This window comes from Cavia porcellus, unplaced genomic scaffold (assembly GCF_034190915.1).
Source record: "Cavia porcellus strain 051 isolate PalLab524CR breed Dunkin Hartley unplaced genomic scaffold, mCavPor4.1 scaffold_5, whole genome shotgun sequence".
NCBI lineage: Eukaryota > Metazoa > Chordata > Mammalia > Rodentia > Caviidae > Cavia > Cavia porcellus.
In genome coordinates, this window is record NW_026947488.1 from 79,539,071 (window position 1) to 79,558,472 (window position 19,402).

The 19,402-nt window shown below is 36.7% G+C and overlaps 1 long non-coding RNA gene across 1 annotated transcript; it reads left to right on the plus strand.

Moving 5' to 3' along the window:
* The first annotated feature begins 5,323 nt into the window (after nt 1-5,323).
* Nucleotides 5,324-7,284, plus strand: LOC134476124 (uncharacterized). The gene is made up of 2 exons (XR_010047631.1): nt 5,324-5,599; nt 7,141-7,284. It is a non-coding gene; the product is annotated as an uncharacterized LOC134476124 (long non-coding RNA).
* Nucleotides 7,285-19,402: the final 12,118 nt, after the last annotated feature.

Sequence of the window (19,402 nt, forward strand, 5' to 3'; positions counted from 1 at the left end):
TTGGAGCCGGCTGATAATGGACTGAAATCTCCATAAATTGTGAACTAACTAAACTTTTCCTTCCCTAATTTTGGGCATCAGGTACTTTGTCACACAATGAAAGGAAAGTAACCAAGACAGGAACCAACACAACTGAACTGAAGAATCTGCATCTCATTAATCTGGTGATGCCATGGAAGGTATATGGTTTACGCTAAACAAAAATCTCTCATATTCTACTCACTTGTTTTTTACTTAGACAAAATATCTTGCAACACAGACATCATCTTTCTCTAGTATCAAAACTAGGAGAAAGTTGGTTGAATATGTTTTCACAATAAAAAATTCAACAAGATAATAGTAGATAAGAGCAGAACAAAAATATATGTTCGAGAAATATTTTAAGGTCATTAATTTCAGCATTATAAGATCTGAAGACAGGCAGAATTTCTGTTGGTCTTTTTCATAAAATGAGATACATAAAAACCATTACCTTCATAGTCTGTTCAGCCCTGAGAAGACTTTTCAAGCTGTTATTCCAGAAATGCAACATCAATTTCATACTGAGAATTTTCCTTGTAAAACAGACAGAAGATTTTATAAATATGAGATATCATTCAGCTGCACTCCGGCCTGTGGAACACCAGTTTTGGGAGATTTCCAAATAGAAGAAATGATCTTGCTGGCATTTTCACTCAACCTAGAAATAGGCTTTTTTTAATTGAGAAATTACAGGAAGTGAAATCTCATTTTTCCCCTAACCGATTGTACCATCTAAATGATGTCTGAATTTTTGAAATAAGACATAATTTTCCAAAAATTGGCTTATTTTGTTCCATTCAGCTTTACATACTATACCAAACAAAGAGAGTGAGAGCAAGGGTGAGAACAAGACAAAAAGAGAAATGTTAGAAATTTGTCTGTTTACAACCCTATTACCAAAGAAATTTCAATTCTTAAAGAATAAAAGAAATACAGATGCTGCCTCAAACAGGAACTGAGCTGGTCCATTCATCGAACATAGTCATGGAATTTTGTAATGAAGACAATATTCTGCCTCTCTCTGTCAGTGCTTACAAGAGAAATACATTTAATGCAAGATACACAAATAAATAAAAAATCATGAAATTGGTTTACAATAACTGCCCACAGAGTCAGGTATAAAAAGTCAAGAGGTCTGTCAGGGCCCTGGAGAGCCAAAGGATCCAGTTAAGGCTTGTAGCACCCCGTGAAAATCTATATTAAGAGGTTGAAGGGGCTATGCTGGAAGCTAAGGGACAGCATCCAAGGTGTGGTGAGCACTGGCTCCCCTCCAAAGAGACAGCAGCAAGCCTTCCTGTATTTACCTTTTACTACATTCATGTAACAAGCCTAGTAATCGGTGTCACTCACATCCGGAGTGGTCTTCTGTCTTCAGTAAATCCCTTCAGCCACCCCCAAAATTATGATGAAGCGATTTATTTGGTCATTTCTTAATCAAGCTGACACAATCTGTTAGCTATCGTACTGCCTATAGAAAGAACAAAGCAAGGGGCTGGGGATTTAGCTCAGTGGCATAAGCGCCTGCCTTGCAAGCAGGCAGTCATGAGTTCGATCCCCCAGTACAATAAAAGGAAAAAGACAAAAAAAAAAAAAAAAAAAAGGAAAGAACAAAGCAAGTAAAGGGGTAATAACTACTGTACCGATGACTAAGAGTTATTGAACTTACACATATGAATTCACACAGGGCTCTTAAATTGTATTCTTGCAAGTTAACTAAGATTATGTTTTATTAATGACAAAAGTCTACAATGTTGGTAGAATTGATTATGTAACAAAATAGAACTGCTTGCAGGTGGTGTGTCTATCTTATGCTATTAGTAGGCTCTTTGATTAAACCTGTGTGTCAGCATGTTCTATCATCTTCCCTGTCCATCAATAAAAATATTTATTTTCATAAAAGTTATTGCTTCTCTTTAAATCCTGAGAGCTATAATTTTGGGGTACTAAACATCTCAAGTATGTTCAGTCAATCGAACAAAAAATGAAGTCCCCATCATGTTTCAAATACTATACTGTTTGGAAGGTACTTTGAGAATCAAAAGAAATTGGATTAGGTGACATAAAATATTTTTAATCTTTTTCAGCATTATAAGAGCTAAAGCAGAGTGTTAGATACTGTATCAGGTCAAAAATTCCAAATCACAGTTTAGTGAATTCTCCTAGTAACAAAATAAATAACCATCAACTAAAAATATGTAAATGTGTGTGTTGGGAGCCGCGGCCGAGCCCGGTCGCCTTACTTGGCGGACGTGAGGCCTGTAAGAAAGAGCAAAGCCTGAGCTAGATTACCCCTCCCATCGAGTGTGCTAAGATGGCGCTTATCTCCTGCTTCCTGCTTGGTAAACAACCCACTCTGTAAGATAGTCTGCCTAGCAACAACTGATGTTAACCAATCAGCCCGCATCGCGCGCTTTGAACTGATTGGCCACTGTAACCCTATAAAAGTGAGTGCCTCTCCCGCCACGAGAGAAGAAGCACGGAAGGAGCCACGGAGAGCGGACCGGTAGAGGCTTCGGGACAGACTGTAGAGAAGAAGCACGGAAGGAGCCGCGGAGAGCGGACCGGTAGAGGCTTTGGGACAGACTGTAGAGAAGAAGCATGGAAGGAGCCGCGGAGAGCGGACCGGTAGAGGCTTCGGGACAGACTGTAGAGGAGAAGCACGGAAGGAGCCGCGGAGAGCGGACCGGTAGAGGCTTCGGCCGGGAAGAATCCCGGGGCAGACTGTGCGGAGAAGGAGAATAAAGAAAGCCTGACCACCGCCGATACTGTCGCGTGTTCTTCCTGCCGGCCGGGAGCGACACCGACATGTGTGTTCTTACATTGTAAATGGTTCCAAAAGATGAAAAATATTTCCAAAAGATGAGAAGTATAAAACAAAAGAGGCCTTTATTCTGAGAACACGGAGAGAGATGACTGGCACGCCGGCCACTGAAGTCTGGGGATCTCTCTCAAGGACAAGTGGCTAGGGGAATATAAGTAGCCTAAGCTTAGGGCAGTGCCCTAAGGCCATTAGAGATGCACAGGTATTTCATTGGCACACATTTGGCACCAGGGGCAGATTCTAAATGGTGGGGGGATATAGGGTTACAGGTAAATCTCTAGGGGCGGGGGAGACAGGAGCTCTCTGATTCTGGCTGAGGTCTTTTCTGGCTACAGTGTCCCATCTGGGCCAACAACCCTTTCAGGTTATAAGTCCAAGTATTCGAGTTTTGTTGACATTTCTTTAGCTGAATATCAATAACATAATATTTTAATCTCATTAAAATATCATAGTATATAGATATGTGATCCTCATTGATATTTTTCTTTATTTCTGAGTATATCATTTAGTGCATTTTATTCTTATCATAGTCAAAATACAATTCCTAATAAATAACAACAAAAGTGTGTTTAAGCATGTAGATAGCAAGATAAGGCACACCAGCAGTTTTCAAACTGAGATATAATCCCAAGGTTATCTATCACTCTCACTGGGGTTTTGCGACAAAGATGGCTTTAAGGAGATAAATCCATCTGAGACAGTTTCCTTGCACAACTTCCCACTTCCTCTTCAAAAAAGAAAGAAAATGGCTTGAAATATGTAAAAAAAAAAAAAAACTCCAAAGTATCAAAGACATGATTTGAAATTTTAGTATAGTTGTTGAGAATGTTAAGATTAAGTATCAAATAGTTTTATTGCAATCAGAGTACTCAATCTCTTGTCCTGAAAAATTTTAATAGTTCAATTGTCAATGATACATCATTAAAAATACTCTTGATAGGATAATTGCATATTAACCCACTTTCTACTACTGGGAGAAAACACTTGAGATGTAAAAATTGAGGAAACATTATTTTGGCTCACAGTTTCAGAGGCTGCAGTCCATGATCAGCTGCCAGTAAAGTAAAAAATATCATGGGAGAAGGATCTGGTGGAGGACAGTTGCTCAGATTATGACATCTAGAAATAGAAAGCAGAAGAACCAGACAAGAAGCGGCCAGGGACCAGATATATTCCCCAACGTCACAACATGTGTTTTACTAATCTCCTTGGCATCTCTCAAGCCAATCAAGTTGACAATCAAAATTAATCATCACAGGTTGCTTTAGTGTTTCCCTAAAAAACGGAACCAAGCTGGGCATTGGCACATGCTTGTAATCCCCGTCTCAGAAGGCTGAGGCAGGAGATTGATGTAAATTCAAGACCAGCCTGGGTTACAAAGTGAGCTTGAGCCTATCCTGGACTGCTTAGCGAGAACTTGTCTCAAAAAGACAAAAAAAAAAAAAAAAAAAAAAAAAAAAAAGGAACCAATAGATACTAGAGTGAGAACAAGATAGAAATAAACATAAAGATTAATGTGTATGTAGACACTACAATGAGGCTAACAAGAAGATGGGCCACACATTCTTGTGAGCCAGGGTCCACCATAGGGAATGATAAGAGACTCAGTAAAAAGACAAACCACACCTATGTGCCAGCCAATGCACAGGCCGAGAAACCAGAAGAGCATCCCCCTGCTCACCCGTGAGCAACTGGCTGATCCAGAGGAACCCAGGGTAAGATGATAGCAACTGAAGTGAAAGGAAGAGCTTGAAGTTTGTATTGTTTGATTGACTGCAGGCCTGGGGCTGGTGGTCTGGGCATCTATTTGGAGGATGGCAGTGTGCACATTGTGGCAACTGTGGAGAATACCTTTTTTTGTTCCATGTTATTATCTTGCTTTATTTCCATATCTGGTAATCTAAGCCACTATTTTGAAGATAACAATATGCAGCACAATAACCATTGTTACATTCCAATCATCTTATTTTGAAAACCTATAGAATTACTGTTTTTGTTGTTGCTGCCATCTTGCTTTTTTTTTTTTGTTTTTAGATTTGTTTGCTTCTTGATTTTTTGGGCTTTTCTTTTTTCTCTTTAAAATAAGATAAATAAAAGTTTATCTTTTTATTTTAAAGATAGTAGAATCCAACAAAACAAAACCAATTAAAACAATGCAGCAAAATTGATACAGAACTTCAGAGCAGGATACAAGGAAAACAACAATAGCTACCATAGTATATCTTATTATCTTCACAATAGTTGCTTATTCAATCAGGTATAGCAAAATCAAACCAAAAACAAAACACAGTAAAATCTGTCACAATAGAATATTGAACAAAGCAAAACAGTGAAAACAATATTGGACTTCAAAGACAAGATAGAAATCCTCATATTTGCTGTATTTCATACTGTCATCCTCCCGAGCGATGCTCAGACCTTTGGCCCTAGGCCTGAATAATCAACCAAACAATACAAGCATTTAGTTGCTAATGTACTTTAGCTGCTATCAACTCAGCCTGTTCTCTAAACCATCTGGTTACTTGGCTAAGGTTGGGTTGAGTCTCAGCCCAGTAGGCTCATGGGATGTGCTGTCTGACTTTTATCTCCCAGGAACCCATGCAGGGTGTGCAACTCACCAGGAAGGCTGGCTAGTTGTTTGCTTGAGTTGGTCCCCCAGGTCCCAGCACGGCCGATTCTCAGGAGATGCTGACTTTTCTCTCCCTGAAACAAGTAAATAAAAAATTAAAACATGAGGCTAACAAGCTACAAATTCAGGTAAGAGATGATATTTCTATCTTGAGTGCAAAATCTCTAGAATAAGTCAGCAAGCTGAAACATTATCAAGGTTGCTACACTATAGTCTTGACAAAGGAATGTTTCTTCAGGAAACCTATCTTTGGTATAAGGCCCTCACCTGATTGAGGCTCAACTTCACTATGGAAATTAATCTCAAAATCAGTGGTAATAATTGTTAATCATCTTCATAAATACCTTCACAGCAACATTTACATTAGGATTTAACCAAATAACTAGACACTACAACCTAGCCAAGTTGACTCAAATTAATTGTCAAAAAAATTGTGTATGCACACAATTTCAGTGTTTTATTACAATAGCAAGTCTTTGCATTAGGACACATGCATATAACTCAAGAATTCAAAGAACAGAGTGATATTACCATAACAAAATTTCCATTTCCACCTACCTTCTAGAGTAAACATAATCTTTTGAACTGTAAGGACAAGGATAGAGCAGAATTGATGTTCAATCTTGTATATCAATAATATTCATCTATATATAAGCTAATAGGTAGAAAATATGCATCTATTCCCCCAAAGAAATGCATTTGCTGAATAATTTATATTTATACTATCTGTCAAAATTTATATTTATACTATCTAGTTTAATTTTATACTAATAACTGTAATTAAAACTCAATCCAAAAGAAATGTTTGAATAGTTATACCTTATAAACATAAACATTTTTAAAAATTAGTTCTTAAAAAAGTATATATATTTTATTACATAGTAATATGATAATTAGTAAAGAAAGGATTTTTAAAACATTCAAATCAATTAGAATATAATTCAGGGGAGTTACAGTGGAGATAAAAATACAATGAAAACTGTAAGTGAAACTTCTACTTTGTAAATTTTAATAACCTAGTTTTAAATGGAATAGTTAGGGACACATTGTCACAGTTTTTAGTTTATATTGAATGTATTTGTAGAAAGATAACAGGTATACAGAATATTATACAGAAAATTACTTCACAATTCTTTATAATTCTTTAGTGATGAGAAGTTTTAAATGTCCATTTAGATGTGCAATAGGATATGTAGGCTTACAAAACTATTTTAGCAATATGTAAGAAAAACTGTTAGAAAACTGCTGTCATACATATTTTAAGAACACAAAATGCACTTCTGTCCAAAAATAACTCTAGGCTAAGTGAAGGAAACTCCATGTTCTCAAGTCAACAGAATATATCATCAGAGCCTTAGTGATTATCTAATTCAATTCTAGTTCCTTGTTACAACTGAAATCTTTTCCCAGAAAGGCTAAAATTGGTTTCTTTACCTTCTCAGCTATCTTTGCCTATTGACCTCTACAGAGATCACTGAACAAATAATGCTGTACTGATAAGAATATGGGGGGGGGGGCGATACAAGTATAGTGTTAAATCTGATCATTATAATGATATTTCATTTAAAATTTTTGCTCATTATTTTAATTGTATTTCCTAAGCATAAATTTAGAGTTTGTTTCCAAAGTTTTAGAATCTAACAAATCTCAACATGTTCCTACTTGACAGAGACCCTGATGTGTAAACTCCTGCAGTGGACAAATTGGTTACCAAAGCTCAGACCGCTCAGATCCAAATGCCCTGAGAGCCACTACATTGGGGTAATTGTGAGACCCTAATGCTTTAACCTAAAATAAAGATCTTGGTATAATCATAACTAGATTTTTCTGGAAGAAAAAAATGGGGAGCAAATAGCCAAAATGGCACTGTATTCATTTGAAGAAGTTTGCATTCTGGTAATACTATCACAAGTGATAGCTTTCTTGTTATTCTTTTCCAAATTTTCTATACTGTGGTTCTATTATTTTTCTAATGAAATGCTATATTCATGAAATTTCAAATTATATAATTTGTACATTCTCAAAAATTTTAAAGTTTTCACCAAAAAGTAAATTAGCGGAGGAAAAGATATTTTATGGCTTTAAATGGAGCCCTATTAAGGTGAGACATAAGTGAGCACCCAAGGCACTTATGTCTCTGAATTTTATCTGATGCATTTATTCCATGTTATTAGTTGAAAAACGTATAAATCCCAGGGTTGGGTTATGATTTAGGAGATTTCGCTCCACACTGCACATATCATGTGAAAAAGCATAACACGTTAAATGGAATTCCATTTCTTAGTAATAATAACAAAAGGGATCCATTTCTACACCCACCAGAGTTTTCCCCAAATGCCTGTTCTCCTCTTCCCTCTCCAGTGTTCTCAAATTGCACATACACTAGAGCCCTTCATTTGCCAAAACTAAGGAAAGAGCAGATAAAAGATAAATGAATAAATAAGTAACTTTCTCTTTGATCCCCATTCTGGAACTGTCTGCTTCTCTCTCCCAATCCTTTCGTATCCTGAGATTCAAAGCCTTTACTGGGTCTTGTCACTCTGCCCCTTTCTGAAGATGGTGATGGAAAAGGGTTGAGTAGGAGAGTAGAAATGGTCTGGGAGTTATAGAATTCTTAAATCACTCACCTTTACATTTGAAAAAAAAAAAGCCCAACATTTACTCACAAAATTATAACAAATGCACTTTATTATTTCTTACAACTAAAAGTAGGAATTTGCAATGACCAGTCACCTAAACAAAATGGCACATAAAAAAATCTCACAGTCACTGAAACTCTATGAATACATACTTGAGTGAATGTCTGTGTGGATGCACATGTACAGTGTGTGAGAATCACACGTTACAGGCACACAGATGTAGTGGCTGCAGAAGACTCCTCTACGTATAACGAAGACTTAACAGGGCTTGGAAAGACCTTTCAGTAACAGTCATTGACTTTTCCTTGCCCTTGCTTAGAAAGTCTGTGTTGGGGCCTCTGGAACTGGGATTTCTCCTGGTCAATGTAAATCACTTTTATTTCTTAAAATAAGCTCTTAGTTTTGTTTTGTTTTCGTTTTTTGTCTAACTATGAATATTAGCCTGATCACATCCATGTCTCAAGGATTGTAGTACCTACTGCACCATTCTCAGCCTCTTGGAATACCATGCAATTCCAGTGTTTTATTATAATAGCAAGTCTTTGCATTAGTACACATGCAAAAAATAATGAATAAATGTTAAATACATTCAATCCAATTCTATTATAGATGTTTCAACTTTCAGATAAATGATCTATGTCCATAATCTTCTTATTGTTTGAAAGGACAAAGGAGAAGCTACAAAATGAGGGGTGGCTCTGAAAACTGATATGCAGGAGATTATCCCCTGATGAAAATGCATCCTTTCATTCTGCATTAATCAACTAATTTAAATGGTTACTATTGTTTGCATCTTTGTCTTGCCACATAACTGCTTTTTAAAACACAATTTTTAAAACACATTGGCATCAGGGCTGGGGATTTAGCTCAGCAGCATAAGCGCCTGCCTTGCAAGCAGGCAGTCGCAAGTTCGATCCCTGGTACCGATAAAAAAGGAAAAAGACCAAAAAAAAACCAAAAACCACATTGGAGTCTTATATTTAAGTCAAATTATTTTCTTAGAAAAAGTTTGATTAGACAAAATCTCAGAAAAGGCAGATTTTATTCAAAAGGTCTGAAGGATCCAGGTAGGGAAGAAATAGATAATATTGAAGGAAGGAGGTTTTCATCAGTAAAACAAGGTCAGAGGCTTTACATGTGAGGGTAGCCAGGAACTGGAGAGAAGTCTTGGACAAGTTGAAAAGAAATCAGCAAGTCAGACACAAAAGACAATGCGCATTTTGCCGTAGTTCCACTGAGGCAGTGTTTTGCCCAAGGAAAGAGGAAAATGTTCCTAGCATACAAGTATCACCTTCAATTCCTCCACTGGTTGACTTGCTTCCCTGCCTAACGTCTAATTACTCACCTATGCAGTAGTTGTAAATACTGCTCTGTTTTTACATTATGACAATAGTTAAATGCAGAATTTTATGTAGTGATTAAAAAGCTAGCCATTGTTTACATTACTTATGGGTAAATGTATTCCAACTACCCAAAAAATAAACTCAACTTATTTTAAGAAATGCTCATAAACCAAAAGACACCATATCTGGCACATGGGCTGGGAAACCCCAAGAGCCAACCACCCCCTCACTCCCTCCCCATAAGCAACCTGCTGATCCAGAGAAACACAGGCTGCCATGATAGCTATTGAGGTGAAATGCCATCTGATGCTTATGGTGTTTGCTGTTTCGTTGACTTTGCAGATCTAGGGCCAGTGGTCTGGCCATCAATTCAGAGGATCATGATATGCAGTGCAGCATCTAGGCAGATCTCCTTCAGAGGATGGTAACCATTGTTAATTCCCTATTATCTTGTTTTGAAGTCCTGTATCATTTTCATTGTTTTGTTGGGTTGGGTTTTATTCTGTTTTGTTTTGTTTGATTGTATTGTATCCAAAGGCAAGGCAGCTGGGTCAAAGACAGCAAGATCTATGATGGGAGCATTTTGGATTTACTATTAGCTTGTTTTGAGGTCCTTTGTTGCATTCATTGTTTTGATTTTATGAATTCAACTCTGTTGTTTTGTTTGTTTTTTACTGTCTGAAGGTATCAGCAGCTATTTTGAAGACAAGAGGCATTATACTAACCATTGTTGATTTCATATTGTTTTGAAGTCCTGTGTCACTTGCACTGGTTTGTTTTGATTGGTTTTGTTTTGTTTGGTTTTATTCTCTTTGAAATAAAAAATATTTTTAAAAAGAAGTACTTTTTAAAAGTAGCAGGCTATTTTTAGAGATCATGCAGAAAAAGGAAAGAAAAGTATCATGGTAGTTAAATAGCATGTGTATATTTCAATTTTCTATTTTATTCATGTAGTACTGTGAATTAGTTAAATCTCATTCTTTTCCTCATAACTTTTAATGACACTTTTTCAGGAGAGGGAGTTTTAATTTTCAGTTGAGACTCAGACCAAAAAGAAACTGAAGTCTTAAGGGATAAGATGGAAATACACAAGAAAAATTTGGGAAGTTATAAATTTCTAAGGTTTGCTGAAGCCCTAGTAGAACTAAAGCAGACTTTGGACAAACAGGCCCTTTCATGATTAACTCAAGGTTCAAACACTAAGTGGAGCGGTGGTCCTTCTTGTCTTGGTTAATTAAAAGCTTCTCTGTGAAAGAAAAGGAGGAAAGATTGCTAGTTGGTGAGCTTGAGGAAGTGACGTAGAAGCCAGGGAGCCCTGCTCACCCTACCTGCTGTATGAACCCAGCAAAGCGCAAGAGGAGCACACAAAAAAAAACGAGAGGATTTTTACTGAGTTACATTTCTTAAAGTAATTCAGCACTAGTGTCAAGAACTTAAAGGAGCTTGTTCTTAAGGGAATAATAAACTGCATCTTAAAATGACTTAATAAAGCACATTTCATAACTCATACTAGGTCCATTATTTTAGACACATACATCTCTGTTTTCAATTGTGGACAGAAGAATAAACTGCATTAGAGCAGAAAGACATACCTGGTGCAGTGCCACCCCATTATCAACAACAATAAAAACTCTGTCTGTGAAGAGTCTTTCAATGTTTAGATTATTGGATGTAGTATCAGGTTAGACTGCAAAGATTTCATAATCTCTCTGAGGGTTGCAGGTTTCTCATCTCCCAGCTGGCACAAAAACACCTATGTACTCTCAATCAGCTCTGGAATTAATATATGTTTAAGTTCTACCACTTAATTTATACAATCTTCACTATCAGAAAATAAACCTGATCTATCCTTCCTCCAAGTAGTGTTCTGACATGATCTAAGACTAGAGGAAATAGATTTTTATTTTAAGAGCTTTCAATTGCTTCAAAGAAGAATTCTTCAAAAGGATTTCTGAAATCAGATTGCAATCGATTTTAGAGTTATTTTAGACTAAGACCCTCTTTTTTAAGGATGAAGCAAATAAACATCAGACAATTATTCATCCAAAAATCATACATCTCACTAATGGGAGAAAATATCTTATCCTTTTCAATCTCAAGTTTTCATAAATGTATATTAAACCTGAACAGTTACAATCAAAGTGAGTGTCATGGTTTTCAAACCTATTTATATGTTAGAATCACTAAAAGAAAGTTTTTAGAAGTGGTATTCCTAGATCTTACTTCCACACCACTCAAACAAAATCTCTGAATGGGGCTGAAAGGGGAGACCTAGATTCTTTATTAAAAAAAAAAAAAAAAAAAAGAAAGATTCTCTAGCACTTCTAACATGGAAGCAGTTTAAAAAACCACAGGTCTAAAAAAAGTCAATAACTTTTAGTAGGATGACCATGTATTGTCTTTCCCCAACATATTTTTGCTGTTCATTATCATCCTAGTCTGATTACTAGTGGAAGTCCCTTTCACCTTCAATTCACCTTCAAAGTATCACAATATACATGACAAACAACATCCACCTTTAATGTATCTGATTTATGTTCACTGAAATAACATCTCCAATGCCAAAAGCAAATTCGTCCTGAAGTGTTAAAGACTTAGAGGTATGAATCATGGTATCCAAAAAAGAATAAAACTGTTCAGCTACTCTGGAATTCTTCCCTTAAGAAAGATCTTTCCATCTCCATACTGATTTTTTGGCTTGCTAATCTTAATGTAATAGAGTAGCCAAGTTAAAAAAGATTTTGCAAAAGCTGTCTGGAATCTGCCTAAACTTTATTATGAGTTCTCTATTTCCATAGTTAATAAATAATTTATTAATGTTCACTACATAAAAAGTGAAGGGATCTTTTTATGACCAAGTTTCAAAAAAAAAAAATGCCTAGGCCTGTAAAATGTCCAGAAAATTCATTTACGTAATTTAAAAGATTCTTAATACTTGCGTGTATTTTAAATTTGCATTTTTATTTGTCTCTGTTGCTATTGTTGCTTATTTTAAGCAGGAAATTCTCAGTTGCCTATAATACAGACTCAATTATTTTTTGGTAAAGATAAAATAAAAATCAATAAATAAATTTATTGGCTATGCAACTGGGAAGGAAATGAATTATTCCAGCATAAGTACAAATATATCTAGATCTAGAGTATCACAGTCCTTTATTCTCATCTAACAGTTCTGCTTACTCTGTGTGGAGGGCTTGTTCTCCCCATTCCTGGCAATTCCTATCCACATTAGGAGATGGTGTTGCCAGTGTTCTTAGATTCCTGTGTTTTAGCAAGGAGGACACAGAGACAAAAGCCAATTTTCTACCCTCATCCTAATAGAAATATCTCAAGGATACTGATTTGTTAGCTGATGTCATTAAACAACCTCTGAAGCAATCAATTTAGTACAAACATAGGGAACAGGTTCAGGGGGATGGGTGCCCTTAGTAGAAAAAACTGAGTCTTATTCCTATCCTCTAATATTGTGATCTATAAAGAAGGGGACAGTTATATGCAGTTAAGGGCACACATGGGAAAACTTTTTAGACAGTCAAAAACAGTAACTACCTAACAGTTACATGATCCTCTTAATAGGATCTCAAAAATTATGTGCTTCATGCCTGTGGCGAGCGCCAGGAGGAGAACCAGAACTCTTGAGATCCAGCTATGATGGGAGTTAGGCAGCTTATTCACCTGCCCTCTTGGTAAATGCCCTTGTGAGGGCCAGGAGGAAACTCCCGAGATCCAGTCATGGTAGGACTCAGGCAGCTTATTCACCCACCCTCTTGGTAAGTGCCTGTGGCATGGGCCAGGAGGAGAACCAGAACCCCCAAGATGCGGCCATGGCGGGACTCAAGCAGCTTATTGTTCTGTCCTCTTGGTAAGCATCCGTGGTGTGGGCTAGGAAGAGAACCATAACCTGTGAGCCTACTGCCCCGCAGGCTGAAAATCAAGCACCCTTCCCCCGCCCCAAAGCTACTGCATCATTTGGGAGCATGACCATATGCAGTATAGCAAATATGGGGGATTTCCTTCTATCTTCTGTTTGAAGGCAAAGGTTGTTTTCACTGTTTTGTTTTGTTATGTTTCTTTTGCTCTATTTAGTACTCTCAATTGGTTTTATAATGTTTTTTGATTTGGTTTTGTTATACCTAATTGACTGGACAACTATTGTGAAGTTAAGGAGATATACCATAGTACCTATTACTACTATCCAAGTATCCTACTGTGAAATCCTGTACCAATTTCACTGCATTGTCTCGAATGGCTTTGTTCTGTCTTGTGCTGTTGCATTTTTACTACTTGCAAAATAAAAATTTTTAAAAAACATTAGGTGCTTCAGTTTAGTGGATTAGTAGAAGAGATCTCATATCTTTGAAGAAAAACTTACTGATGAAGTCAAGATTTACAAAGGAAAGATGTGTGTGTGTGTGTGTGTGTGTGTGTGTGTGTGTGTGTAAAATGGAATTATTTTATGATATTTAACCAAAGAAGCAAATGCAAAAGAGTGTGGGAGATCTGTCCACACACTAGACCCAAAGAATCCAGTTGAGGGCCTGGATCCCATGGCAATGTACTGTACAAATTCAGGTGAAGATCTAGAGCCTATGGCAATGTCCTCCACAAGTCCAGCTGGAGACCTAGAGCCCACAACAATGACTCATGCAAGGCATGTATCAAGGATCTGCACTGGGAAGGCCAAAAGGTCAGCGGTGGAAGCTAGAAAATCTGCACTAGCAGGATGGAGGATCTGTGCCAGCAGGCTGAGGGATCTGCACTGGAGCCAGGAAGTAATGCTCAAAGTAATGACCAGCACTCTCCCAAAAAATAAACACAGCCATCCTCAGCAACCGTGAGGTCCCAATCTCCTCCAATGATGAGAACAGCTGAGTTCATATCAGGACAGTGAGTGTGACAAGTTTCTCCAGGAGAATTAACGGTATACCCACCATCTTGCCCCCCAGTTCTCTCTTTTATGCCGTTGGCAACAATCTTCAGGTTGGCCTTCCACACCCTGCACCATAACTGGGTGCTAAAGTTGATCTTCGATTAATCTACCACATTTACTTATTTCTATATTAAAGGGATGCTTGGTCAAAAATGCAGAGCTTATTCTCTCAATATTCCAAATTCACTGGAAAATAGCAAGAACAGAATGAGCGTTCTTCACATAAGCACCTGCACCTCTATAGGAAAGTTTCTATTAGAAGCACAGTAATATACCAATGAAAGAAAGCAACTGAAATCTCTCCTTTATTCTACATTAGACCCTACATGCAGGCGGAGGGGTGTCAAATTATACAGGAAGTCTAGAAAAAATGCAATCCAGACCCAGGATGTCCTAACCATTCTCTGACCCTTAAAAACAAAAACATTGCAATCAACACTTTCATGCTTTGTATTCAGGTGATATCAAGACTGTGTGAATCACTGAAATGGGGCCTGAATAAACAGGTGAAAAGAAAGAAGGCATGACATTGGGGTTAATTCTTTCTGTGACCAATTTTAGAATATTTTTGTCAGCCTTTTGTCTCCAAGTTGGGAGTACTTTCAAACATGAAATAAATAACTGATTGAATATAGCTGAAAAATATTTTAAAATCACAAAATCAAAGGAACAAAGCCCAATCTTATGAGCTCCACTCTAAACTTTATTTTCAGATGCTTTAATTAATTCATTCCTTTTCCAGGATTGCACTTGTAGTATTTTTAAATAAGAAAATGAATGTAAATGAGTCCATTATCAAATTACAGAGAAAAGCTGAGGCATGAAGCAGTTGGGTTCCTTTTGGGAATCTGGGGAATTGTCATGGAGACTAGAAACTGATTGCTAGAGATGGATGTTCATCAGTGAGCACACGTTCAGTGTTAGGAAGCAGAGGGTTTTCCCAGACTCAGTTACTAATTATTCTTTTCCTACTTCAGGAAGTGCCCTATGGTTCTTCAGACCAAAGCTTCCTCAAGTTGAGTCAATAGTGCAAAATACATATTGCTGCCTATCACTTCATCTTTGGAGACATAGTATCTCTGGAGAAAGGGCCTAACCCAGAATCTTGATCTCATATAGCAAAAAGCATACATAACAATAAAATGCTGTGTAATTTCCTTTTGAATTTGAGCACAAGACAAAGAAATAGGCTCCCAGTGCTACTCATTAATGTACAGTAAGTCCCCAACACAGGTGTACTGTATAAGATTCGCAAGTGTACTGTATGAGATTCACTTTGTTGATTACAAATAAATCCAACTTATGAACATTCTCCACAACAGAACTCATTCACAAGTAGAGGACGTACTTATTAGTTAAAGTACTCCTTTAAGTAATAAAAGGAAAAACACAAAAGCTTAAATCTAACAAAATTTAATTTGCATTAAAATGAATGTCTGTTAAAAACCCCACCAAAAAGCATAAATGGGGTACCTTCTTGGCATGAACAAATAGTCCCACCCAGACACATGGAACCTCCCACCCCAATGCAAAGTCATGTCCTTTCACTAGCTATAAGCCAGCTCTGTATTTTACTTCCACTTGGCACAGGGCAGTAGAGGCAATAACTTACCAAATGACACCATCCTGGATGAGGATAAAACCCAGGAAGAGAAGAGAGTGACCAGGCATCACGCCCATCAACATTAAATTCATCTGTCCAGTTGAATTTGTGCCCCATGGCCTAAATCCAGCAGAGACCAGAGGTCTTATCACAATTTCCTTCTACTGATAGGGGCAAGGACACCCCTTTCCCCACACTGGCTTCAACAACAAGCACAGTCTAGGATCAGGCAGATAGAGTCCTTCATCCAGGAAGGATCCCACAAAAAACCCACAGACTCTAAAGCAGGGGAGAAAAACTCATGATTGCCTGGATCCTGAGATTGCAGATCTGGAAAGAAACCATTCATTCAAAATCACAGAAATTTTTTTCAGTTTTTTTATTATTTTGTTTTTGTTTTTGGTGTTTTTGAAACAGTGTCTTACTATGCAGTTCAGGCTAGCCTTGAGCTAGGCTGGCATCGAACTTGCAATGTTCAGCCTTCTGAGTGTTGGGATTACAGGCAAGCGCCACCACGCCTGGCTATCTTTCATCTTTTCCTCCTTGGATTTTTTGGGAGTTAAGGTTCTTTCTCCCTTTCTTCTTCCTCTTTTCTCATTTCCTCTTGCATTTTTTTCTGTCTTATCTTTCTTTTATTTCCTGTAGGCTGATCTCTGTTTATCTTTATTCTTTTTCCTTTTGTTTTTTCCTGAAATTGTTTTATGACACTATTGACTTGTATTTGCTCCTCAGTTTTCTCTCTTTCTTCTGATATCCTATTGAATACTTTTCCAGTTTGCTTTTGTTGTTCAGTTTCTCACTCCCTTCACCTTCACTAGTATAACTACTAAGTTTTATGAATCTCTAAATGGTTAATTAACTTCACACTACTGCTCTTGAATATTGTTCTGTAGGTAAAGTCATCCCATTTAGTAGATATTTAGTATAGATCAATTATAGGGTTACCATTTGGTTTGTCTGAGTGTTTGTACTATAATGATAGATCTTTTTCCTGTGGTTAAGAGTGGTACATCATTAATCTTTGAGATTTGCCAATATTCGGTTTGAATTTAGTGCTACAGTTGATGCTGATTTTATTGCTATTAGCTAAGATAATATAACTGTTGCTATTTATTGGTTTTCTTGGGATGCCAATGTCTGGATTATCTTGTGTCATTAAGAGTCCTGTGGTCTATTTCTGGAGAAATGGATTATAGACAAATATGCTGCAAGCCCCATCTCAAATACATAAAGAGGGTTGGATCCTAGGTCACACCTGAGAATACCATTAGAAAAGTATATATTAATTAAAGAAATAATGAAGCTTTCTACTACAATCAATCCACAAACCTCAACACACACTCGCTCATGCATGCACACACACACAGACACATTAGAAACATGAGAAACAAGTCAGCAACTCCCAACTCCCCAGAGCTGACCCATGGGGCATCTGAATTATTCAAAATTATGCAGAATACTGCATTTAACAAACTCACAGAAGACATAAATAAACAATATTGAGGCAAATAAGAAAAATAATCAGGGAGAAGACACTAAACAAAATGTTGCACACCATGATGCCCATTCTGGTTTGACTATTATCTTCTTTTGAGGTTCTGTAAGATTTACAATGTTTAGGTTTTATTGGACTTGTTCTCTACTGTTTTGTTCAACTTTATAATACCTAATGAGATAGACAATTCTTCTTAAGGAAGCAAGAGGCATTATGGTAACCATTGTTGATATCCTTGTGCTCTGTTTTTACATCATGTGCTATGTCTATCCTTGGTTTTGACTGACAGTTTTGTTTTATCATGCTTGATTTTATTCTCTTACAAAAAAAAGTAATAATATCTAAGGGAGCAATAAAACCCAAAATGTGTAAATTTTATTGTAATAAAGAGAGGGAAAAAAAAGTGCCCTAAAGAATACAACAGCAAGGGTGTTTAGGTGTGTTAAATAGAAGACCATATTAATATTTTTGATTGGATTACTGAACACAACTATTTGCAGTCTCACTGTTTGAATGTTCACTTTGTGTGCTTTGATCCTGTGACCTGAAACACAGGATGATAGCGTGTAATCTATTAACTGGTGATAGCTTACTGTTTCTTTTTTTTTTTTTTTTTTTTTTTGTAGTTCTGAATTACTTGTACCCTTACACTGTTTTGTTTTGTTCTGCTTTTTTTCTCTTTTTCCTTTTAAATTAAAAAAAAATGTTGCAAAACATGAATGAATGACCAACAAAGAAAGTATTAAGAGTATATAATAGGCTCCACGTGGAAACTTAGAAGATTAAAAATTCTTTTGAAAAGATGGGTAGAAAAAGTGACCAATGTGAAGACCAAGTGTCAGAACTAGAAGACAAGGATGTTTTCTGTAACTAACTTATGAAAAATATCCTAAAAATCCTTGCAAGCAGGCAGTCGTGAGTTCGAGCCCCACTACCTATTAAAAAAAATCCTAAAAATGACAAGAAAACATGAAAAATGGATTCAAAAGCTCAATGATGCAAAGAGGAGGAATCCACAATTAATTAAAATTAGTGAAAAATCAGAAGATAGCACAAATGGCATTAAAAACCTGTTTACAGAATTAATAGCAGAATTTTTTCTCACCTAAGAGAAAATAAATTAACATTCAGATAAATGAGTCATACGGAACCTCAAATAGGCATGATCAGAAAAGAATCCACATCACACTATAGGCAAAAATCTCAGAGATTGAACACAATAACAAAATCTTAAAAACAGAGAAAAGCAACTTATTAAAGTAAACCCATTAGAATTACAGGAAATTTCTCGACAAAAAACTTAGGCCTGATGAATTTGAAGTGCAGTGTTTCGAGCCCTAAAACAATTCCCAGCCTACACTGATATATCCTACAAATTATCAAAATGGCCAGACAAGATTACATTAAAAACTTCTATTAAGGGGCTGGGGATTTAGCTCAGCGGCATAAGCATCTGCCTTGCAAGCAGGCAGTCATGAGTTCGATCCCTGGTACCAATAAAAAGGAAAAAGACAAAAAAATAAAAAACTTCTATTAAGCAATACTAAAAGAAAGATGGGCAGAAAATAAACAAGAGACTTGAACAGGAAGTCCAAGAAACAGACATCCAAATGTCTACTAAACAGAAAAAGTTTCTCAACTTTACTACCAGGCTTTTAAAAAAAATGCAAATTAAAGACACAATGGTTTCCTCACCGCACTTAGCAGAATAGCTAAATTTTAAACAATAAAAAATTCTCACATTTGGCCAATGAGAATATAAATCAGTCAATAATTTGGAAAATCATTTGACAAATGGAAGTTGAACATATGCACCTAGAATCACTCAGAAATTCCATTCCTAGCCAGGTTTCTACAAGTGAATCAGGAAACAGGTACTAAGCGTTTGGAATAGCATTATTTGGGTAACTAAATATTGAAA